Source organism: Pseudochaenichthys georgianus, chromosome 9, assembly GCF_902827115.2.
Source record: "Pseudochaenichthys georgianus chromosome 9, fPseGeo1.2, whole genome shotgun sequence".
NCBI lineage: Eukaryota > Metazoa > Chordata > Actinopteri > Perciformes > Channichthyidae > Pseudochaenichthys > Pseudochaenichthys georgianus.
Genome location: NC_047511.1, coordinates 44,710,271 through 44,735,813, shown reverse-complemented (window position 1 = coordinate 44,735,813; position 25,543 = coordinate 44,710,271). Strand labels below are relative to the sequence as shown.

The following is a 25,543-nucleotide window of genomic DNA, read 5'->3' as shown; positions in this document are numbered from 1 at the left end:
GGACCTGCTTTGAAATGGAGTATATGCTCCAATGTTCAAATACGTCTCCGTACTTACCGGTGTTTTCCAAGGACGACGGCGCTCTCTGGATCGTAATGATTTCGACCGACAAGCTTCAGCCCGACGATTTTCATTACCCTTGAAATACAAAGAGAAGGCGCTGAGTGATTTCCTGTCAGTGGACCATCCTAATGGAAACGTCATGGTAGCGTTATTCATAAGGGGACAAAGTTTGTCTTATTCCATATTAAAAGGGGTTTTATGAATAAGACAGAAAGATTGTGCATTTCCTGAAGCAGAGTGACTTTGTTTCGTTGGACCATCCTAATTGATAGTAGCATTATGCAGGGACAACGTTTGGCTTATTCCATTAAAGGGCTTTTAAGATAATATAAGAAGTACTTTATTGAGCCCAATGGGAAATGTTGCGATGCAGAAGCATAAAAGACAAGGCATTGCACACGTGAATACAGGGTTCCTGCCGGTTTCACCAACTGAAATGTAAGACTTTTTAAGACCACTTTCAATAGAATTTAAGACCAATTTCACGGCAAGAAAGTATGAAGGAAAATTGCTATGAAAGAAGAAATACGTCCCACAATTGCTTACAAAGTAAATGTATTCACGTTCGACATAAGAACGATGGCTGAACATAACAGCACATGTTGTTGCGGGATCTTACATTGGACACAATCGATGCTCCCGAAGCGTTGGCGAAAACAGAAGAGATGGAAGGCGGTTTTTATTTGGGTCTTGCGTTTCCCTGACTGACCGTGAGATTGTAAAGCCTTTACCCCCTCCGAGTTTAACCGGTTTTTTTTGCAAAGGTTGCAGCGGGCTTCAAACACGATCCCCTCCACCGGTTTCAACCAAGCACTAAATTCAATGTTTTCCAACCAAAAACGTACACTTCCATATTTATGTGTAAGAAGATTCGAAGATGCCCGAGTGTCTGACTGCCGCTAGCTGAAGCTTGGTTGGTTGGTTGCTAGGTTACCAATTATAGATTGGAGCGACTGTCACAAAACTTATTTCCCCCCAGCATAAATACATACTTTTTATTCAGATTAAGCCATTTAAACTTTGCATTTAATATATCCTATGTTTGGGTTGTGTCTGTTAACACAATATAAAAATACTAATTGTAGATAAAAGATAACGAGTCTTCCTGGTTAAATAAATTGCAATTACCTTTTATGTCAACAGTGTTAATTGTATTGAGTTATAGCAAAGCAGAACACCACCGACCTGCCGATGAACACACATGACCTCGGATCTCCAGCATCTCTCCACAATAACTCCTACATCAGTAAATGAATCTGTGGATTTTTACAATACATCTCTGAGCAGTCTCCTGGATCTCCACGCCCCTGTCAAAACTAGAACAGTCACTTTCTCACGGTCAGCCCCCTGGTACACCTGCGAGCTGAGGAAAATGAAGACAGCGGGGCGTGTCCTTGAGCGGCGCTTCAAGGCTTCAGGCCTCTCTGTTCACAGACAGGCATACCGGGACCACCAAAATGCCTACGCAAAGTTTCTCAGAGACACACGGTCAAAATTCTACTCCGCCATCATCAACAATAGCCCTGGCAACTCCAAGCTACTTTTTTCCACCATAAACCATCTCCTCAAACCTCAGACTCCGCTACACAAAGACACCACAGAGGAGCAGTGTGATAATTTCATCACATTTTTCAGGAAAAAGGTAGAGACCATCCGCTCTCTCCTCACAAACTCCGCTGCTCTGTTAGTCCTGACCGTCAACCCCCAGCCTGGACCGACCCAGCCTCTTTGCTGCTTCACTAACATCTCGCAGCATGAAGTTGAGGCCATCATCAAAAAGATGAAACCCTCCACCTGTGCCCTGGACCCCTTTCCCACAGCTTTGGTTAAATCGAACATTGATGCCATAAGTCCGCTGATCACTTCAGTGATAAACCAGTCCATCCAGTCTGGTCATGTTCCACCACCATTAAAAGCTGCTGTCATCAAACCACTCCTCAAAAAACCCACTTTAGACCCTGAAGTCCTAGCCAATTACAGACCCATCTCCAACCTGCCATTCCTATCCAAGGTACTGGAGAAAGTAGTTGCCATTCAGATCCAGGAACATCTAACACTGAATAAACTATTTGAAAAATTCCAGTCTGGTTTCCGCCAGGGCCACAGTACAGAAACTGCCTTAGTCAGGGTGACCAATGACCTGCTGATGACAGCTGACACCGGATCTCCATCTCTCCTCATCCTCCTGGATCTAACTGCAGCATTTGATACCGTCGACCATGACATCCTACTCCACCGTCTTCACACTACAATTGGACTCTCTGACTCTGCCTTAAACTGGTTCACCTCCTATCTCACCGGGAGGACTGAGCACGTCACCTTGGGAGCGGCTAAATCAAGAACTCACTCTGTGACTTGCGGTGTCCCCCAAGGATCAGTCCTTGGCCCCACCCTTTTCACCATATACATATCCCCCCTTGGTCGTGTCATCAGCCGGCATGGAATATCTTTCCATTGCTATGCTGATGACACACAACTCTACATCAGAGCAAACCCAACCCCCTCTGCACCTCTGCCATCATCCACAATAACCAGATGCCTGGAGGAGATAATGGTGTGGATGAAGCACAACTTCCTCCAGCTAAACAGCTCCAAGACTGAAGCCATTCTTATTGGCACTCCACATCAGGTCTGTTCATCTGCCATCACCAGCATCACCTTCTCCGGTCAGAACATTCCACTCTCAACAACGGTTACCAATCTGGGAGTTAAAATGGATCCTCACCTGACCTTTGAGGCCCACATCAAGCAAATATGCAAGACCTCTTTCTACCACCTGAGAAATATTGCGAAACTCCGCCCCACACTCAGTCTGCCAGATGCTGAAAAGCTTGTCCATGCCTTTGTCTCCTCCAGGCTGGACTACTGTAACGCACTTCTCATTGGGATTCCTAGCAAGAACATCCAGAAGCTGCAATACATCCAAAACACAGCTGCTAGGATCCTGATGAGAGTGCGGAAGTACGAACACATCACACCCATCCTCAAATCACTGCACTGGCTCCCGGTCTCACTCAGGATTGACTACAAAATCACCCTCTTCACTCATCAGTGCATATATGGAAATGCTCCCTCCTACATCAAGGAATTGCTCACCCCACAAACCTCCACGAGGAACCTACGTTCAGTAAAGGCAAACCTCCTCATCCCACCAAGGACAAAACTGAAGACCATGGGAGACCGAGCCTTCTGCTCCGCTGCTCCGAGATTGTGGAATGCCCTCCCAAGCCAGCTGAGGACACCACAGACTGTGGAGGCTTTCAAAAAAGGCCTAAAAACGCATCTTTTTAGAATAGCCTTTAACTAGATTTTTAAATCCCCCACATTATGCCATGCCGGCATGAATGTCACAGCTTTTATTATGTTGTTTTAATTGTTTTTTTTTATTGTTGTTTTGTTTCACCCTTTTTAATTTTTAATTTTGTAGCACTTTGAGTTTTGTTTACGCAAATGAAAAGTGCGCTTATAAATAAAATATATTATTATTATTATGTGCGTTATCGTGATCATTTTACATAATAATCCAAAGTGCTCATTCTCTGACAAAAACATTGTAGGATTATTGTTAAAATACCTCCTGAGGACCACATTGTAGAACGGGATGCATAGATCCGAGTTTGGTGGCAAAATCTTCGTCACCTGGACTCGTATATCTATTTCCTCGTTATCGGTGCGTCTCACGCTCTTGAGATGAACCACCTGTAGGGCGTCGAACACGATGCAAGGAATAAATCCAGAGTTATTGTCACAGATTTTGCACAGTGTAGTTTGATTTCAATACATTTCAAATGTCACCACACCTTTCTACTTCTGACCTTAAAGAAGTAGAAAGGGGTGGTGACTGAAATCGGATTGAGGATGGGTTCCAGATTGCATCAATATCAGTGTTTTTAAAAAAAAAAGTTTCCCATAAGCAGGTTTTTCCAAAATTGTGATATTGCTTTTGTGTCATTTCCAAATTCCAGATATATATATTGTTATATCAAAAACAAGTCTCTCCTGAAATACGGTAGCTGTGATACTTACGTCTTCCATTTGAACAGGCAGGAAGAGAATGGATCCATCAAAAGCTATAACTTCTCCTGTGGTCTCGCGGTGATCTTTCATCATGGCGAAACGCATCCCCATCGATTCCACATTTGGACTGAAATATATCATTGAAAGCGCTCATTAATCAAAAAAAAAGAAGCACTTTTCATTATTAAAGTATCGACTGTGTTGACTCGGGGGATTTTATAACCAATATTGCTACCGTGTAATTCTAGCTTTAGTTCGTTTTAACTTCACACACATTTAAAGAAACATTTCCTAGAGCAGTGGTTTTCTAACTGTTTTCTAACCCCTGGTGGGTCGCGGAGGTACTGCAGGGGGGTCGCGGGAAGATGTTTTTATTTTCTCCTTTTAGCTTTGTGAAGCACCTTGAGATGACGTTGTTTTTAAAGTGCACCTATATAAATCAAATGTATTATTATTATTATTATTCAATTGTAAACAAACACTGCTCGGAAATATCTCATTGGTCAGAGAGCTGTGGGCATAATGCTGCCTTTTGCAACATCCTACTAGATGTTGCTGCCATCAAAACCAAATACAGATCAAAGCTGAACATTGAGAATGAACTGAGAGTGGCAGTCTCAAAACAAGTCATTGATGAGCTACGTGTGGAATAGGAATGGTGATGGTTTGCAACCTGCAGTAGAAATAGTTGTTAATTAATATTTTCCTTAAAGAAATTTGAATTTAAAAATCTGCTACTCAGGGAAGAAGGCCAACCAGTTTTAATTAGGCCAAATTAATTCACAGTATCGATTACAAGCACTTCTGTTCATGTGTAATCCATAATAAAATATAAATATAGTTGGATCTTTGTATCTTCTTATTATCAGCAGAGAAAATGTATTTTCCGGACTATAAGTTGCGGTTTTTTTTACCTGTCTGGCTGGTCCTGCGACTTATACTCCGAAGCGAGTACAAAGCTGACATTTGTGCCGGAGTTTCTCTGATCTCCGGCACACTGTTCAACTGGATGGATAGCTAGCTCGGTGATAGTGAGACCTTCACAGCGACAAAGAGGATGAAGACTTCAGTGGATAAAAGCAACTCACAAACCGAAGCGACTTATATATGTTTTTTTCTCTTAAAGGTGGGGTAGGTAATTTAGGAGAAACCGGCTCGAGTGCGCTAGAATTTGAAAATACACAGCCGGAAGAAATCTGCCACTTCCTCACAGAGCCCCTCCTCCAACACACACAACTCGCACATGACCAATGAGGGCACGAGATCAGTGTGTGCCCCGATGGAAGGCTGACAGGCAGGTAGGCCATCCAGTTACTTTAGCCGGCTCAGAAGATTGGTCGTGCTTTTCACAGCGCTACAGCTTCCACTGATGATGTTTCTTTATGGATTTATCGTCAAAGCACTTCAGATATTCATTGCTATCGGGACGTTAAGAGCATTCCATGGAATATAACAACAAGTGTATCTCGAGCCGGTTTCTCAAACTTACCTACCCCACCTTTAACGACACGTTTTTTGACAAGAGCGACTTATACTCAGGTGCGACTTGTAGTCCGGAAAATACGGTAAATGGATACTTCCTAATAATAAAAAAGGGAAATTAATGACACATGTTGGTGTGTGTGTGTGTGGCTTTCTGGTTTACTAAAAGTAGTATGAACCAAGACAAATAATGTTATGTTTTTCATTCAAATGTCTGAATAAGCCCACTCATTAAGTCCTTAAAAGTGTACCTAAGTTGATATGATTGTCACTGATTGTGTTTAATAGACATATCTCTCTGAGGCACCTGACACAGTACTTACGTGAATGTCACATGGTACTGATACACGGCTTCGTTCTTGCAACGAATCATGATGTGGTTCGAGCCGACCGTTATTGCAGTTCCTTTTGTTCCAGCTTTATTAATGGCCTCCCTGAGCAGGAGAGAAAACACATGTACAAAAATGTTTAAGCAAAATGCAGTCCGAGACGTACGTATCGTTGTCCACCCGGATGTGTACCGTTCAGTGTTTCCCACAGAGTTTGATTCTATTTGTGGGGGCACCGCACAGAAAAAGAAAAGCCAAAGGCCCCTTAGCCTATTCGGGTGGCCCACGCATCCCCCCCCCCCCCCCCCTCAAATAAGATAATACATGCGAGTCAATGGCTACTGTAGACAACGTTCTTGTTGCTCTGGGTTGCTTAATGAGTGAGACACCGGAGTTGAGGATCTGTGGGGTTTATTCTCCCAAAAATATAATTTACAATTTAGCAGACGCCTTATTCCAAAGCGACTTACAACGACCAATCACTGGGACATTCTCCCTGGAGTAACCGAGGGCTAAGTGCCTTACTCAAGGGCAAGTGGTGTTCCAGGCAGGATTCGAACTCGCAACCTTCCGATCATCAGCCCACCTCACTATCCATTAGACCAACACCAACAAAAAAAAGAAAGAATAATAATATAACGTACTTTTCGGACTATAAGCCGCGACTTTTTCCCCCATTTTGTTTGTACAGCTAACGGCCACTAGGGAACCTCCTAAATCTATGGATGTTACAGGTCAAATTAACCACCTTTAACACTACGGGCTCTAGGACCGGTCCGCGCCCGCCACCTCTAAGCGGCGGGCTCCAGCAGGAAAAGCTGGAGGCCGGAAAAGAGTGAGACAGGTCGCACGCCAAAGTAAAAGTGGAACCGAGAGACAGAACGAGAGCAAGACAGACGGACAATTTAGCTGCTGCGGCTTATATGCAGGTGCGCTTTATAGTCCGGAAAGTACGGTATTTTTTTTTTTTATGAGATCCATTTGTGGCGGACCATATTTAATGGTGGCGCCCCGCCCAAATAAATCAATGTATGGGAAACACTGCTGTTGTAATTTGTGTAATTCCTATCGTTAATGCCTGCATGCCTCTCAATGTGTATTTTGCCTTCATATCTATTGCAATGTAGCCCCTCTGTGGGACTGATAAAGGTATTCTGATTCTGTAGAGCTGGTGTGACGAGTAACCCTGACACAACAAGCAGATCTCAAAGATTAGCATTTCTAAAATCTCATGATTATGAGAATTGTGCTAAAAAACGTAGACCATACTGTTAAAGTGAAAATAACCGCAATACGTTATTATTTTTCAAATGATCTAACCCAGGGTATATACAGGAATCCTGAAGCCAAATTTAATACCTTTTAAGACCTTTTTTAAGACCCTTTCCATACATTTTAAGACCTCATCGCAACTTCGAGTTCTAACCGGTTCCAAAAAACGATATATATGTTAAGACTTTTCTCGTTCTTAATATAGACTATATTTAGGGTCGATATGTGTTGAACTTACTTTAAAATAGCAGATCTCTGTGACCGGATATAGTTTGGCTTAGACCCCGGCCCCACGAGGGGCCTCATACAGTAAAACGCAAACGCAAAAAAGTATTCCGTTCACACGCATTTGATTCATTAACGTGTCCGTTCACACTAGACCGCTGGAAATGCTGGAAACGCTGTAGTACATATGCCAGGCCCGTAAGTGGCGCTGCTGCCGCCACAAAATACACCAAAAGCAGCGAAGAAGACCCCGGAGCATGGTTTTCATGGTTGCCCTTCTGTTTATTCTCCACGGTGGACGGCGTGTTCTCCTGCTGTATATCTCTCAGGTAGTCCCCCCCCCCCCCCCACCCACAGAGCGGAGCAAGGCAACGAAACTTCAAATAAGAAGCAACATTTTAAGGCACGCTATGCATGGGGCCACCTTGAGGGGGTTTCCCGACATGTTGTTTCAGTAAATTAAAGGGTGTTTCATGTTGTCATTGCTGTGGACCTTCTTAATACCTTGGAAAATGCCGTTTAATACTTTTTAATAGCCTTAATTTTCGCTAAATTGATTTATCAACTTTTAATACTTTTTAAGACCCCGCGGACACCCTGCAACCTTAATGTATGTTAGTGCCTCTCGTGCAAAATGTTGCACTTCAACACACCACAAACACCCGAGTTAAAGGCCGTGTAGAGAGCCAAACCGTATGCATTCTTTAAATAATCAATAAAAGGTCTATTTATTTTTATTTTAATCGTTTATTTGGCAGGGACAATGCACTGTAATGAACACTTAAAAACAATAAATGTGTCAAGCGTTAATATGCCTGATTTAGCTTTGAGCTACTTTCCATCCCTCACATAAAACATTTAAGAAAATGACATTTATAAACACAGCAAAACCAAATACATGATATGCAGAAAGTGAAAAAGAGCAAGAGCAGCACATGGTAGGCAGTCCCTATCGGTGAAGTAGTACTGCAATAATGACCTAAAATACTCAAACTTCTGACATGCAAGGCTCACCGTCAAAATCTATAATAATAATTGTTAGCACAACACAGTCAGTGTGAGTTGTTGTAAAGGTAAAGCTTAGGTTAATAGTGGCACTGACTCCACATGCCAAACTCAAAGATCTAGCATTGATTATGTCTGAAGAATCAAATGCATTACGTCTATGGCCAAAACTAATTATTCCGAAATTGCAATATGGACTTGTTCACTATTCAAATTGCAGAGGGGGAAGTAGAACGAGAGATCCCTTCATGTTTTGTTTGAAGGGATCTCAGTCTCTGGTAGATTACATGTTTGGGTTGATTGGACCATGGATGGAGAATAAGAACTGGATACAGCGTGGGAGGCGGGGACTCGTTCTTTCCTATGAGAGCTGCTCATTGGCGCATGAAGGCAAAATGGCCCAACTTTTGAGAGCAGAAGAACCCGTATGTTAGGGCTGGGCGATTTTTTCGGTTTTCACGATTAATTTGCATTTTTACTTTCCTACGGTTTGTGAAATGGCTGAACCGAAAAATCGCGATTTTAAAACATTTCTAAAACATTTAGGCCAAATCGCACAGCCCTACCGTATGTGCGCTCACAGAGCATGCGCCCCTTAAGCCCCGCCCCCCCGAGCTCCTACTAGGCTCAGTAGAATGAATGGAGACAGAAAATAAAATCTAGATTCGGCTTTTAGTGCATTTTACAACTTTAAGGACCGAATGACTTTAATAAGGGCTATACAATAGTTCATACTGGGTAGTTTATTTAATAATTTAAAAATTTAAAAATTATCCGATGATTTACAGACGTCTCTTTCCCGATGTTAGTCAATGGGAGAAAGTCTTTCTGGGCCGGGTGACGCCACGGACTTGTAGTACTGCCGTTTGGACACAGAGTCCGGCGCACTTCCTGGGGGCTTGGATTGGACTCCTTACTTTAATAATGACAGAAAGTTTAAAACACACCTCTTGGATTTAGAATTTCCTTTTCCGCCTATAATTCACGTGTGTTTAAGTGTATATATTACACAGATGGTAAAGGGTATTGATATAATCTTTACTGTATAATATAGTTGGCCTCTCTGTGAACATCTAGTCCAAGTTTGTTGACGTTGTGATTTCTAGAGATACAAGCGTTACACAGCCCCCTTTGGAGGAGCTTTCATTTTCACTACTTTTTGTAATGGGAAGATTCCAACAGCAACCAAAACATAATAACTTTCCAGTAATATATTTGTACACAACCATACATTTAAAAAACTAGACATATTTGAGTAATAAAACAACGTTGTGCTTTGTTCTGCTTCAGGTTTCGGAATCTTAAGGTCTTAGTTCCTCTACAATATAGACTCCTCTTGCACTATTTTACGTCCTATATATATATATATATATATATATATATATATATATATATATATATATATATATATATATATATATATGTGAATATATATATATATATATATATATATATATATATATATATATATATATATATGTGAATATATATATATATATATATATATATATATATATATTCACGTTGCACTGTTGGAGGAGCCTGGGACTTCACTTTTTCACTGCCATATGTACACTGTAGCTTCTGTGCACATGACCATAAAGCCTTGAACTGGTCAAATCTCAAAGGGGCTAGCATTGATTAAGTCTGACTCATCAAATGTCACCTTGCATCTGTAAAATGTTGCACTTGAACGCACCACAAAGGCCACAGCCTGCTGACGTCAAACATGCACCTACTGTACTCTCTGTGCATATAATCAATAAAGGATGCATTGGTGACGCACAAAAGGATCAGTCCTTGCTGCTTCTTCTTTTATGACCTTAAGCTATTCTAAGCCCAAAACACACAGGTTTAAAACGAATAAGTGCCGTAATGATAACAGCGTTTCCGCCAGGGGGGCGTCTCGCCGTCATTTGACTCTTATTCAGCTCGGAACGCCCTGACCTCGAGGCGAGGGCGTCCACAAAAATAATAATTCGAGAGAAGATCGAGTTTTTATCGCTTGAAATGACGAAAAGGAAAAAGGACAAGGACATCCCTCTGTTGGAGGGGCAAAGGAGTCAAAGCGACGGCCTATACAGACATAAATAAAGCAGCGACTGTATTTTCCATGACACAGGCAGTCTGTGATTTGTACTTGTTTAACTTCTGTCTAGTTTCTGAACAGATATGAGGAGCTGTGAGCTCAGAGGGCTAACAGCTAATGGCTGATGTTGGTTTTGTGTTTCGCATTGAGGAGGACGTCACGGCTCCGCCTACACTGCGTTACTATAGTTACTGCCCCAGCTCCTAAACTGTAATGAATACGCAGCATAAAGTGAGCCAGTCCTAACAAGGCCTAACTATACCGTACTAAGCCGAGCGAGGCCCTGCAGTGGAAATGCGCCATTAGTGAGCCGAGCCAAATTATCCGGAATTCCCATCACTAATACGTAAAGAGATCGGTCATGTGACACGACGTGACGTCACACACGCCCTCTCAGCCCTGGTCTGCTGGAAACACTGAATGATAACCAACAATATACTTGTGATATGCAAGGTGTGACTAAAGTGAAAGATGAATACTCACTGGACTGCCTCCATTTTCATCTCCTTTCCTGGTGAAACAGAAGAAAACTCCACCTTTGCTGGAGCCAGCTCCTCTCGAGTACTGGGCATCGGGGGTACGGTTCCTTCACAAAACAATAACATTTTAGGTTCATTTCTTACTTTTTCAGGAGTTCTACAGAAGTAACGTTTAACTTACACGCACTATTTCTCTTTAATGCGTTTAATTGTGAAGAACCGGAAGTGTCGTGGATTCCTTCCTTGTTTTTCTATCAAGCCAGCAGACGCCTTAAACCGACGTGCTTCAACTCGCTTTCTTTCCTTTATATTACTTGCAGTTGGAAGAGTTGCTTGGCCTCCGATGGTTTGATGGTATGCGATGCGTTTGCTCAAAATATAATAAACGTTTACATATGCAACAAAGAAAATAGTAACAAAACAGATTGGCAAAACTCAAATAAAATAACAGCTTAGGTTTTCTTTCAGTCTTGATAAGGCTTATATAACTTAATAACTTAAAGCAGGGGTGTCAAACTCAAGGCCCGGGGGCCACATTCGGCCCGCGACTTCATTTGATGTGGCCCTACAAGAGCTTGCAAAGAATATAATATGTTTATTATACGGTTACATGCTACAGAAGCACGTTGCCCATAAACTACATGTCCCACAATGCATCTGAAATATGACTTTTTTCTCAGAATTTGCCTTTTTTTCTTCAAAATATGCATTTTTTCATAGAATTCCTTTTGCTCAGAATTAGATTTTTATTTCAAAATGTCACTTCTATTTCTTTTTTCTCCAGAATTTGGCTTTTCTTTTTAAATCATTTTGGGACATATGCACTGAAAAGACTTGCCCTAGACTTCTGCTTTCAGACGTAGTTAATTATGAAGTTATTACCCTATCCGATGATAATCCAATGCAGAGGCAATGATGTAATATAATACATTATTTTATATATATGATATATTTATATATGTATTTTTATATAGTCTTAAAGTTACAACCGGCCCTTTGAGTGCAACCATAATGCTGATGTGGCCCGCGATGAAATTGAGTTTGACACCCCTGACTTAAAGGGTAATTGAACGGTTAAAAACTGTTCCTCGACGGCGTCTTTCTGATTGGTTGCTGCCCATCACTGTCACCGTGGGAATTGTAGTCTTTTATAGGGTGTTGACTACAGACGTCACAATTAGGTGGCCTTTCTTATAAAAACTAAATACTGGCTCCAACAGGAAGTGTAACCGGATGTTGTGAAGTGTTACGTTGGAGCAGGGTCTACGCAGGAATCCTGAAGTCAGATGCAAGACATTTTAAGACCTCATCGCCACTTTGAGTTCTAACCGGTTACCTTGGCGACACACTCTACCTCACATTCACTACATACAGTATTGATTGTCCTTCCTCCTTATCTTCCAACCATTTGGACGCAGACTTGCATTTCCCCATAACGATGTTGCTTAGCAACCGGCGTAAACGGAGCTTCGCGCTATCAAGCAGTGAGCGTGCGATGTCCTGTTCAGATGACGTCAAACCCAACGGGATGCCATCAATAAACTACACAGAATCACACTACACACCTACGCCATGATTACATTCAGGCACACTGTGGAACACAACCTCTCTGGACCATTTATATACTTATTGAAGACAAGCTACAAAATGTAACACCTTGGAAAATGCCCTTTAATACTTTTGAAGACCCCGTGGAGTTAGGTGTTGTCTGTGTTATCCGGAGATGGCGGTGTGCTGAAATGAAGTGTGGTGCTAAGACCAAAGTGTGTCTTATTATCGAGTGACAGTAGCATTGTATCTTTCCCTACCTGTGGGCGAAGTCTGAAGGTGTGGGGCCGCTGTTTGTGGACCTGGCTCAACTCGACCTGGAGAAACAGGAGGGAGAGCTCGTCCTCTTCCGGGGAAAGGCATCGCCCCTCTTCCCAGCCCCATCATCGTCTGAGGGGTCGAGCCTCGAAAAACCTCTTGGAAACTGAAAGAGATCATATAAACAATAATGTTGCTGCTGTATTCATCACAAATTAGCTGTGTTAGAACAGTTACCGTGCTCAATGAAATGTGTATTTATTTATACATAACGGTATGTACATTCACCTGTTCAGAGTTTAGCTCAGGTCATTTCTATACTAACCATTACTACACGTTTCATTTATATTGTTATTCTCCCATGTATCTGTGTCTGTCTTGTTCTGTTGTAGCACATGCATTTCCATACGGGGATACATTAAATCCATCTGATCTTATATTGATACTGTGGACCAGAGGTTGCGCTAGACCTGACGGGCAGGATCGTAAAACTTCCGTCAAAATCCAGAATTATCCGTCGGCCTTTACACAACTCTGACGAGGGGGGGGGAGCATGCTCGTGAACTGTCAACGGGAGGGACAGTTCACATGCGCCGTGTTATGCATGGCTGCTGCACCTCGCGGGAGCGTGCACAGCGTAAAGCCAAAACTCATAGACATTTCAATGATTCGTACGGCACAGTTAGGTTTGGAAACGGTATAATTTCCTTTTTGGAGGGCATGCATAACACGGCATAACACCGGAGCCTCGCTGCGGGGACACTTTGGCGCTGTTCCGAGTTTGTTCTAATCTGTCAAAATGACGGACTGCTTTCACATTTGTCCGTCATTGTTAAAAAAATATTCGGTTAACGCGACCTCTGCTGTGGACAGCAATATGCTAATAATAATAAAAATAATAATAAGGTCGCAAAATTCCGGGAATTTTCAAAGATGGAAACTTTCCATGGGAATTAACTGGGAATTTTCTAAATTGAAGGCTGGCTCTTCATAGGGAACTTAAATATAGCTGGGGAAAGTATATTTGAGCATAATCTTGACTAAAACAAACAGATGCCATTCAAGTACACTAGAATATCCATGCCATAGCACACCGCTTACTGCATGGCTATTGAGACCACACCCCGACAGGCACTGTGCATTCCTCCATCACGTGCACACAGGATTTCTAGAAGTAATATTTAACGCAACATGTTTTTGTTCTTCAATGAAACAAATGATTGTTCAATAAAATAATTAAAACTTGTTCCGTCTACATAAATCTGTTGAAATGTCGTGTTTTTAAAAATTGTATCATTTTGCATGGATGTTTTCTTATGACAAAATGTTTATATTTATGCTTGGATACGATTACATTACCCTCAATTCCCAGTTAGTTCCCATGGAGAGTTTCCAATATGGAATATTTCCCAAATTCCCCAGCTTAACTTCCCAGGGAAATGTACCGGAAATGTTCCGCCCCTATGCAACCCTAAATAATAATAATAATACTACATGTTATTTATATGGCGCTTTTCCTGGTGCTCAAAGCGCTTTACAAGTAAAGAAAAATAACAACAACGTTCAGTGTATGTTAGTTAATACTCCTGATTTGCCTACCTGCTGCCTCGGAGCGTCACCTCTTTCAGTTGGCCTGCTGGTTTGCTGATGGCACCGACTGGTTGCAGCTCACCCAAATCTCCAGCTGCTCTTCTTCCTGCATCAACAAGCGACAACTCAGTACACACAATACTTTATCTGTTTTATTGTGTTGCACCGTTGGAGGAGCCTGTGACCTAAGATTTTCATTGACATGTTTACACTGTAGCTATGCACACATGACAATAAAAGCCTTGAATTGGAGTAAAAAATATACATATACGAGTGCACATGATAACAAAGGTATCCCAGCTGTAGCTGTGAACATGACAGGATGTGTGATGACCTAGAAGAGCATCAGGACTGTTTGAGGCAGATGATAGCTATGTGATTAACATGAGGATTCAGCCTCTATGGAGATTAGTGTTGTCACGATACCAACATTTTGGTTTCGATACCGATACCAAGTCAAGAATTGCGATTCCGATTCTTTTTCGATACTTTTCTTAAAAAAAGGGAAACACGGAATATCGGCTTTAAAATTAGGAATAACAGATGATGTTAGCAGTCAGAAGAACTAAAGCAGCAGTGTTACTAAGAACAGAAACACCAAAGAGTCACATCTAATAGAAATATATAAAAGCATTTATTTTAATTGTGTAGCAGTGAGTTTAACATTTTGGTAGCACTGTTGAGCATTTTGAAAATGTATTTTCATGCCTCTGTGCAAGGCTGAGTCTTTTTATCTGTATAGCCACTGGTGTAAAATAACTAAGTTCATAAACTCAAGTACTACTTGGGTACAATGTTGAGATACTTGTACTTTATTTAAGTATTTCAATGTTTCTTTTGTTACTTTGTTCTTCTTCTCCTCTACAGTTCAGAGGTACATGGTGTACTTCGACTCCACTACATGTATTAATCCCTTTAGTGACTTCACAGATCTGGATGAATGATGTGAAATCTAATCAAGTGTTAAATCAGACTTTAGTTCCACCTGGAGTAAATCCACCAGCTACCCTGCAGTCTACAAAGTACTTCAAACTAGCTGCACCTTCACCAGCTACCCTGCAGTCTACAAAGCCATTCAGACTAGCTGCACCTTCACCAGCTTTGAGAACACTTTCATGATCAATCATTATAAAACATATCATATATATTATTCTGAAATGGACCAATCTGCACAATTTTACAGAAAAAAAATTCAGTGCACATCACCCTCTTCCGCTCCGACAGGGAGCTCTGCTCTGAACACCTGAACGGCCCGTTCACAGACTTCTGGCATCTTTTCTGTCAACAAGCCGAGGCGCAGCGGCAGTTGCACTCCCACTTGCAGCCATGCTTCTCGTTTTCTCACATGCTCTGGCAGCTAGCGCGTGGCCGCGTGCACGAGAGAGGGGAGGGACTTGAGAGGAGCGGGACTGCAGGCACGGCTACAGGGAGTGGAAGCAGAGCGCTGAACACACACGGCTCTTATTAAAATGGCGCTTTTTCACGGGAGTACTTTTCCCCGTCATTCTTAAAGTACCGATACTAATGAAACGGAGGAATCGTACCGTTTTTAACTGCAGGGTATCGCGGTACCTTTCAAGTATCGATACACCGTGCAACACTAATGGAGATAGACATCAAGCATGCTCATTTCTGACGTGGAGCTAATCTGAAGTAAACATTGAATACTGCTTTCTATTCCTCCATCTTGTGACTGTGTCCCTCTCTTGGATATCAGCATGTGAAGGACACTGCTCAGGAACTAGCTGATGCTCTGTGTGTGATGACTACTTCTATTCTGGAGAGGATCAGAAACACATGGATCCTGAGGCTGAAGCTCAAGCCGGGGTCCAGGGAGACTTTCCTAACATATGACTAAGTATATTGTACTTTATGAAATACAGATGTTAAATGTGTGACCTTTTCTAAATCAAATATCAATAAAAATGTAAGCGTTTTTTTAATACAGACCCAGTGCTGGTGCTCCTCTCCCCCAGGAGGCCATGGAGGGGTCGATGCCCATTCCTCTAAACATTGAGACCAGTGTTGATCCTGGACCGAGTGAAGGTGCATCAACCTGCAAGAAGATACGTAAAGTAGCAGCTTTCACGGCAAGGGCATACGATTTGACATTACATTTAATCAGGGGTGGGAATGATTAATCGAATATTCAAAATGATTCAGGTATTCGAATATTAATATTTTTTATTTTTTTTAATGGGAGGGGTGCCTAAGTTGATTACATATTATCAAATGTATACGACAGTGCCATTTTAAATATCTTTGGTTTCTATATTTATTTGAAAATGTATTTATTATTAAAAACTTGAACTTTTATTCAATAAGCTCCTTAGATAACTTTTTAATGTGTTAGTTTTATTATGTTCTCCTCATAGCACTGTGAAGCACCTTGAGATGATGTTTTTAAAGTGTGCTAGATAAATGAAATGTATTATTATTATTATTAATAAAGAAAAGCACAACAATCAATATATACAAAATAACAGTCACTTCACGCACACACGTCTAACCTCTTTTGTTGTCAGAGTGGGGTCTTTCGCCGTGGGTTCACCTGGAGGTTGTTGTTGCGGCTCCACAGGAGGAAGGATTGCACCTCTTGCAACCCCAACCTTTGGCTCAGCGGGCAGGAAGAGCAGACCTCTGGCTCGGCCGAACACTGGATCAGCAGCGGGTAGAGCTAATCCTCGTCCGAGGGAAATGCTGGGAGTGGGGAAACCTCTGGCTCTTCCTACACTGAACCCTTCTGGAGAGAGCAGCAGTCCTCTACTTCGTCCCATAGCCGGCTCCTGAGGCTGCAGTCCTTCTCCGCGCCCCATCCAGGGGACATCTGGGGGCGTCTTTGGGTCCATATCTCCACTTCTATTAAAACCCGTGAACACAACAATGGGTTCAGAATCAGACTCAGATTATTTCTATTAGTCTCACAGAGGGGAAATGTACATTGTTACAGCAGTAACGAGCCAAATACAGCTTAATGTGAACTAAGCATGCATTCAAAAATATATTAAAGAAACAAACAAAAAAAAGTACTATTCGGGTTTCAATTTCGTTATTCGGATATTCGTTTTGTTCCGTTTTTTCCCCAAATTGAATTTATTGAAATCTCCAATATCACCGTAAGAGCTTGTGCCTCTTCAGGGGGTGCTAACACTTAACCATAAACGCTATTGTTTACTTTCTCCGTCTTTATATGTAGATATTACTTTTCTCATTTAATCTCTGTCACGTTGTTTCCATAGCAACCACAACTTTCTGTCAACAGCGCTACCTCTCCTTCAAAATAAAAGCATTTCCATAAATAGGAAGCCAAGCCAAATTACACTTAAGACATATACAACTGCAACGAAAGTAACAAACACAATGCGATATCCTTTTCAATTTCAAAGAACACAAATAGGGTTAATAACTATAAAACAACAATACTGTAGAATAACAAAATGAATGCAAATACACGTTCGCTGCTGCAACTTTACCAGCTTTGATAACACTTTAATGCATTAATAATTATAAAACATATCATATATATTATTTTGAAATGGACCAATCTGCACAATGACTATTTTTACTTTAAGTATATTTTGATGAGAATACTTTTTTTCACTTTTAATTGAATAACATTTTGAAGGTAGGACTTTTACTGTAACAGAGTATTCCTACACTATGGTACTTCTACTTTTACTCAAGCACAAGATCTGAGTACTTCTACTTTTACTCAAATACAAGATCTGAGTACTTCTACTTTTACTCAAGTACAAGATCTGAGACTTCTTCCACCTCTGTTCAGAAAATAAAAAACGTGGGTAACACCGCATGGCAAATTAGCTACCGTTAGCTTCCGTTAAGAAGTAACTGTAAAATGACATCACTTATAGAGTTGTATTGACTTTAAAATATAACAGTAGACATATTAAGTAATAAAATAAATGTATACAAATATAATTTGTATTCCCAATGTATTTAATAGTGATATTTTATTGTTTTAGTTATTGGGAAATATGTTTAAAAATTCTGTTAGCTACAGGTACTTTCCGTTTAGAATTAGTGGTGAAATTGCATCACTCATCGAGTTGTCTTGACTACGAAATTGAATTATAAAAAATAAATGTTTTACGGATATGTGATATGAAAAGAGATATCTACATTTTGAACATTTTTACGAATAATTAAAACTATATGGCACTGTTGAAAGCATTAGAAATAAATAGGCAATCAAACTAATACAAATATTATATAACAGCTAATGCTAAATTAGCCCCTTAGCTAGCGAGATTAAGCGAGATAACAGTCATTTTAATTTCACATTCATTACCAAAGTCAGGTAATATAGCAGTCGGGCACCAACGTTAGATATACACAATGTCTCCGTTAGCCGAAATTAACATTAGCCAACGTTATACAAACGCAATGTCGGCGTTAGCATAGCACCACGGTTAGCTACATGTATTAGAAGCTAACGTTAGCTTAAATTAACATTAGCATGATTAGCTAACAGAAACACGTGTTGGAAGTAAATCACGTATTTTACGATGCAAACCGCTGCAAATAAAACACCACAACAATGCATACAGGCAAACAATGTACAGTTATATTAATGTTACTGCATGAGAACTATCATAATAGACGTTTATAACTCTCACCTGGCACAAGGTCTCAAGTCTGTTCTTTATTAATCCACCTGTTAGATTCAACTGGTCCATAGATGGGTTTGTCCCTCCCAAAAATGTACATGATTGGATGATCAGTAGTAACTCCCCCCAAGGCATTGGTTCAATTAACTGTCGAGCTTTTATTTAAAATTCATGTACACTGGGAAAGTAGAGCTGTGTTACCCTCTGGTGGTTACTCAGGTGTACAGGCACAGTAGTTTCCCTTCATGAAAACAGCATTTATTTATTCATGTTTGTGTTATAATTTATTTACCCAGGATTTACACATTAGTCAATATTAGGGTAAAATATTAGTTTCAAGTTTCAAGGCTTTTATGGTTATGTCGTGTGCATAGCTACAGTGTAGTTATGACAATGATAATCTGAGGTCATAGGCTCGTCCAACAGTGAAACACAATGAAACAGATACAATAGTACAAGTAAATAAAATAAAAATATAATAGAAACAGAATATAATATAAACTGTGCAGAGTAGTGTACAGTAATTGGAATATTGATATATGAGTTGCAAACAGATGAATATTATGTATGTTTTTTCAAAAGTTCAGGTGTTTAAAATTCAAACTGTTTGGTATATTGTTGTGAATTCTAACGTATTAATTTGTATTATATTCTTGCTTAGTATACTATATAGATATATCTTTCTAGTTTTGATATGTGTATGTGTTTGTATTTATTTTTTACCATGTAATGCCTTCATAACACGCTGCTGCTGGCTCTGTAAACAAGATGGCGTCTATCAACTTCCGGCGGCTGGGTGTGAGGCCGAGTACTTCCGGTACAGAGTTTTGACAGCTTGACAGCTTGTTATGACACACCGAGAGCAAGAATGGGCGGATTTCGGGGTAAAGAAAAGCGATTGGCCTTCCAGCGTGTAAGAAAGTCGGCACTACATTGCTGTGTGCCCCTACAAATTCGTCCCGTTATCAGAATCAGAATACCTTTATTAGTCCCACAGAGGGGACATTTGTAGCGTTACAGCAGGAAATAGCCACAGACAGCTTAGTGTTGAATATCTTGCGTTAAAAAGTACTAAGTTATAATATAAAAAACAATATGCTAAAAAAAAGATAAAAAGTTACATAATTTTCAAAAATACAGATAAAAAACAAATCAAATCTACAAATCAAATCCTGTAGCAGTTCTTAGGATTTAGCAGCCCGGTATATATTACAGTTATTAAAGATGGCATATGTATATAAACTGTATAAGCTATTGCACATAAAGCACATATTGCGACGGTATTTAACAGCAGCAAGTTACACAATGTTATAATCGGGAGATAAGTTTCCATTCATTTCGGCAACCCTGGGCAACAACGATTAAAAGATTTCTTGCTCCCAAACCAATTGTGTATTTCATTACAACAAGCAGTTATACTATGTTTAGGTACTAATGAATTATATCCTCAAAACAAAAGCACACATAAATAACAAAGGACAATATATAATTTAATAAATCCACAATATGATAACATTTTACAGATTAATTTAATAAACTTTTACAAAACATAGGTTGATGTTATATCGGGGGGGAAATACATATTTCAACATTTCAATTAGTCTCTGCATATTTAAGTAATGCTAGTTTATATAACAGATGAACAGATGTACAATATCCAGAAAGTAGATGCAAAAAATATATATAATGTGTGCATTTCCAACATTTCCTCTGAAAGAGTGTTATATCAATGCAAGATAAGTTAGTTAGCATCCACAACTTTTGTTAATGGATAACTATTGAGTAAGTTGAGTAGTGAGCCATTCGTGTTGTTTTTTTCGTGGTGCGATGTCTGCTGAGAAGTCCTTGTATGCGTCGCTGACTTTGAGGACATCTGAGTCTGGCAGCTCCCCCCGCACGGCCTTGTAACGTGTACTCCTTTGAACATGTTTATATGATAATTAGGACTTTAAGAACAATTTTACACTCAGACAACAATCACAAAGTTGTAGCAGGCTACAATTACTTAGGACAATAGATATTACCTTACACCGTCAGCAACTGTAAACTGCTTTGGCTTAGTGGAAGTGAACACCATGTCACTCACTCTGCCTGGTTTGTGATGCAACATACTAGATCAGCTCTTGGCACAAAGGAAATACTCATTAAGGGCGGTGGAGGCGAAGTCCATAGGGACTTGGCAGCTGGAAGGTCACCAGTTCAAGTCCCGGAAAGACCAAGTGCTACCGAGGTGTCCCTGAGCAAGGCACCGTTCCCTACACGGCTCCCCGGGCGCCGTACATAATGGCAGCCCACTGCTCCTAACACTAGGATGGGTCAAATGCAGAGAAACAATTTCGTTACTTGGTACCTGTACTACGTAATGACAATAAGTTGAATCTTCAATCTTCTTCAATTAAACCGTGGATTGGTTGTGAACACATACTGTACTTACCATGGTTCTTGGCTTGTGCCATCGCTGCTCTGTTTCAGTGCAGCTGAGGACAGGGGGTACAGCAGCCAGGTTGAGTGTGGAGTAGTGTGCGGTCTGGAACAGCTGCAGAGTGCTGTTCCAGCTACACAGGAACACTTTGCCACTGCAAGCTCCACAGGTGAGCAGTTATCAAAGACAATCTACACATTAAAACAAAATGTCAGTCATTTTACATTTAGGACACTGCTTCACACAACACAGACAAATGAGAAAGCTGAGAGCAGGCTGATCAGTAGTAGTAGGTGTGGGAAAAGGCTAAACCATGTCAGGTTGTCAGTCACATCACATACACAGAAGTTCTGCTGTTTGGAATACTGTAATTTAAGGACATTCAAACAGATACGCTTGTATAGCCTGTCTCAGCTCTCTCAATGTATTCTCTAGTTATAGTATAAATACATAAAATAGTGTCAGTAGAACGTTGAACAGCTTAACATAGATATAGGGTACAAAACCAGCACTTATGCCCCTTTCACACCAGCGCCTTTTCAGCTCCGGCTCGGAGCTAGAGCCTGAAAAGCGCTGGGTTTTCCAGTTCACACCGGAGCTGCGCCGGCTCTTAGCTCCGGAATCCGCTTCATTTCCAGCTCCAAAAAATTGTCGGTCCAGAGGCAAGAGCTTTGGAGCTAAGAGGCGACGTCGCTTACGTCTCTCTTACGTCGAGGCGTGCAGGAAACTAAACCCACCTCCCATGGGTCGACTGTTATGCCTGCCTACAAGCAGTAGTGCCTATAAACACACTTTATAAAGTCAGGCAACACTAACAGGCTTCGTGTGGTTCTGTTTATTTGTGCCTTACTTGACCATCCGTTCGCTGTTATCGAATCATTGTGGAGAGAGGCAGACGTGTTGTTTTGTATTATTGCAGCTATCGGATGCAAGTAGTCAGTTTAGCTTCGGTTGCTATGCCAACATCACCCGTTTTATACCAGAGAAACTTCATAACAGCGTTGTGATACCAAACAGCGTCAATTCAGACTGACACACATTCACTTAGGCTAAGGGGAACTGGGGATATGCATCAGCTGCTTGTGTGAGTCGGACAGTGAATACTTTAGAGCGGCCGCTGCAGTGTGAGCTAACGGGAGCTAACGGGAGAATAAACTCCCGTGGAAGAGCAGCACTGCAGCGGTCGGTAAATGCTGCAGAAACACATTAATAAACAATGAACCACGGCACTCTGGAGAAAAGTATAAGGTTGGAGAAGTCGTTATTCAATTTATTCTGGCTTCGTGTGATTAAAAGCAACACGATCATCGACCCGACGCAGTTGTTGTTGTTGTTGTGAGCTGCCGTTGGGGGGCAAATCAGCGATGTAAACGGTGACGTCATGACGCAGCAAGGGCAGCTCTGGGGCGCCAGTGGGCGGTGTGAACAGAGCGGGAGCTGAAAAGGGAAACCGGAGCTGAACCAGAAAAGCTCCCGCTCGGAGCTAGAAACTGAAAAGCGCTGGTGTGAAAGCCGCATTACTGGCCAATACAAATAATTGGATGGATGATACTAACCATTCAGTAAAGAACAGCAGCCGCCACAACCAGTTTCTGGGGTTTCCATGACAGCAGAGACGGTTTTCAACCTCATTAAGAATCTTTGATGAAAGCTAAGTTTAGGTTTAGCTAATGTATTTATCATTTTACACGAGAGGGTTACAAAACGAAAATAAATCTGTAGCCCCTTCATGCTACACACACACAGCTAGCTACCAGTTGATGTGAGCCAATGTATTATTTTCCTCCCTACTCTGAGATCGTGAGGCTTTTCATGCTTTCTCACGGACCTGTAACAGCTAGCCCCGATGCTCACTCTCCCTGAAGGTAGATCTTTGTTTGAAACTGTGGGGAATTGGATATCATTATATATTGTATTGTATATATTATTTATGTTCTTATTATACATCCATGCATATAGACAGAAGAGTTACGACAACGGAAGTCCAAAAACGGTTATCGTCACGTGGTTCATGTAGACGAGGATCGTTCCCCGGAAGTTCATAGCGGGCAATGTGAATGCATTGATAACAGGAGATAGAACTACGATGTTTGGTAATTATTAGTGAATAAAGGTTTTGATTTGCAATATTTATACAACAAATCGATATGTGTATGTATTTACATCAATACGTTTTAAAAAATAAAATCGAATTTGCTAATATTAAGTGATAATATTAGGATTAGTGTGAACAACTAGTTTACATGTGGCTAACAGTGCCTTGGTTAAAGAGCCTGTTGCTGTTTATTTATAGCTTTGAATTCTTTCAAACCAATATTATCTTCTTAAACTTGTATGGTAGTCAGGAGCATCACTTTCTAATGTTTGATACATTTAGAGGGAGGGGATCTAAAGTAATGCTTTAAAATTCAGATTAGATTCATTTCTACCATTTTCTTAAATTCATGGTAGTTTCAGTAATCCCCATGGTAACTGAGGACACAAGCTATCTAAATGACTAATGTCATCTTTATGGCTTTCAGAAAGGACAGGAGACCGACAGGTGACTATCAAAGGACTAGCAGCAGCAGCAGGACTAGCAGGACTAGCAGCATATGATGATGATGATGATGATGATGATGATGATGATGATGATGATGATGATGTTAAATGTGTTGTTTTAGGAACATCCATTGCAAATACATGGAATTCAATAAACATTGAATAGCATATCATGCAGTTTGTCGGTGCCTTTTCCTCCGTGTTGTCCTGGTTTGCTGTGCTGCCTCCTAGTAGCCACCATGGTTTGCTGTGCTGCCTGGGGATGCTCCAATCGCTCAGAGAAAGGAGTACGAATGTACGGCTTCCCCACTGACACAGAGCGGAGGAAAACATGGCTGGCTCAAGTCAGCAGGAGCAATTTCACGACCAACAGCAACAAAATATGTGATGTAATTATATACAAACACTGCATTTGCACTTTTTCACAAAACGAAAACCACACCATTGGGAAAGCTTAATGTTTTGTTTAATACAAAAAAAACAGGGAAAGGCTTGAAAAACACAGAGTTGAGACTCAGGGTGCAGGGTGAGGGTCTCAGTGCAGGTAGTCAGGCTCCATTGAACCCCCCTCTGGTTCTTGTGCTGACAGAGGGAGCAAAAGACAGGAGAAAGGGTTATACACACACACAGCACACCTGTTGGATGGGAAATGCCTTGGGGAGATAAGGTGTGGTCTCTGTTCCCAACTGAAGTTATGGAACATTATTATTTGTGAGTTTAACAAAGTATGACAAATGGCATCAGTAACAGATGTGATATGCATTTCTATAAAGTTGTCTCACATTCTTGGTCATATTTTATATACAGTATGTAATGAGTATAACATGTCCAGTAAGTATAAAGTGTTTCCTAATACTGTGTATTCAACCACTATGGAGTATGTATGTGGGCAGACAAAACTGAGTTGTTCTGTGTGTGAAGTAACCTCAAGTCACTCCGCGTCCGCAGGCACATTTTGATGCAGACCAGTTTGTCAAGACAAAAAAGGGCAAGACTAGGCTGAGAGCAGAGGCTATACCCACCATCTCCGTGCATCGCCCTGTGGTCAAAAAGAGAAGGGTCCCTGCACCACGATTCACCCGGGACCTGTATCTACAAAGCCCATCGCTCATGATCACAGCTATAGTGTGAAAGGTGACACAGGTATAATAAGTATGAACTCTTAGTAACAAAAGTAATATTTGTTATTTTAAGTGGTATAATATTTAAAATGTTCGAAAATGTACAGTGCCATGTCTTCTACTTACATTAGCCTCAAAGATTGAGGGAAGAAGGGAAGGGATCACTGCCCTCCACCTGCCAGCACCCAGCCAGAGGAGCGCAAACAACAAAAACAAGCAAGGTGTCCCGTCATGTACCTGGAAGTTTGGGTTGGCAAAATGGAGTAAGAGAGGGACTTGAACAACCTTGGTGGCTCTCTACTCATGTTGTTACAGTTGTCTTGGTTACAGCTCTCAAGTTTTTTTTTGTGCCATTTCCACATCTTTAGAAAATATGAAATAAAAAATTGAAGTGAAATCAACCTCTTCTCTGGAGAACAGACTTTGATTTCTCTGTCTTGGGAGTTTGCAGTCTTGCAGTCTTGCTCCTCCACC

General features: G+C 41.0%; 1 long non-coding RNA gene and 1 pseudogene across 1 annotated transcript; both read right to left on the bottom strand.

Annotated features, from left to right (window-relative positions):
• Positions 1-17,680, bottom strand: part of LOC117452950 (piwi-like protein 2) — a 41,403-nt pseudogene extending 23,723 nt beyond the window's left edge.
• Positions 17,681-24,397: 6,717 nt separating this feature from the next.
• On the bottom strand, positions 24,398-25,327 carry LOC139434450 (uncharacterized). Its single transcript, XR_011643805.1, has 2 exons — positions 25,196-25,327; positions 24,398-24,530 (listed from the first exon to the last, which is right to left on the bottom strand). It is a non-coding gene; the product is annotated as an uncharacterized lncRNA (long non-coding RNA).
• Between the last annotated feature and the right edge of the window lie 216 nt (positions 25,328-25,543).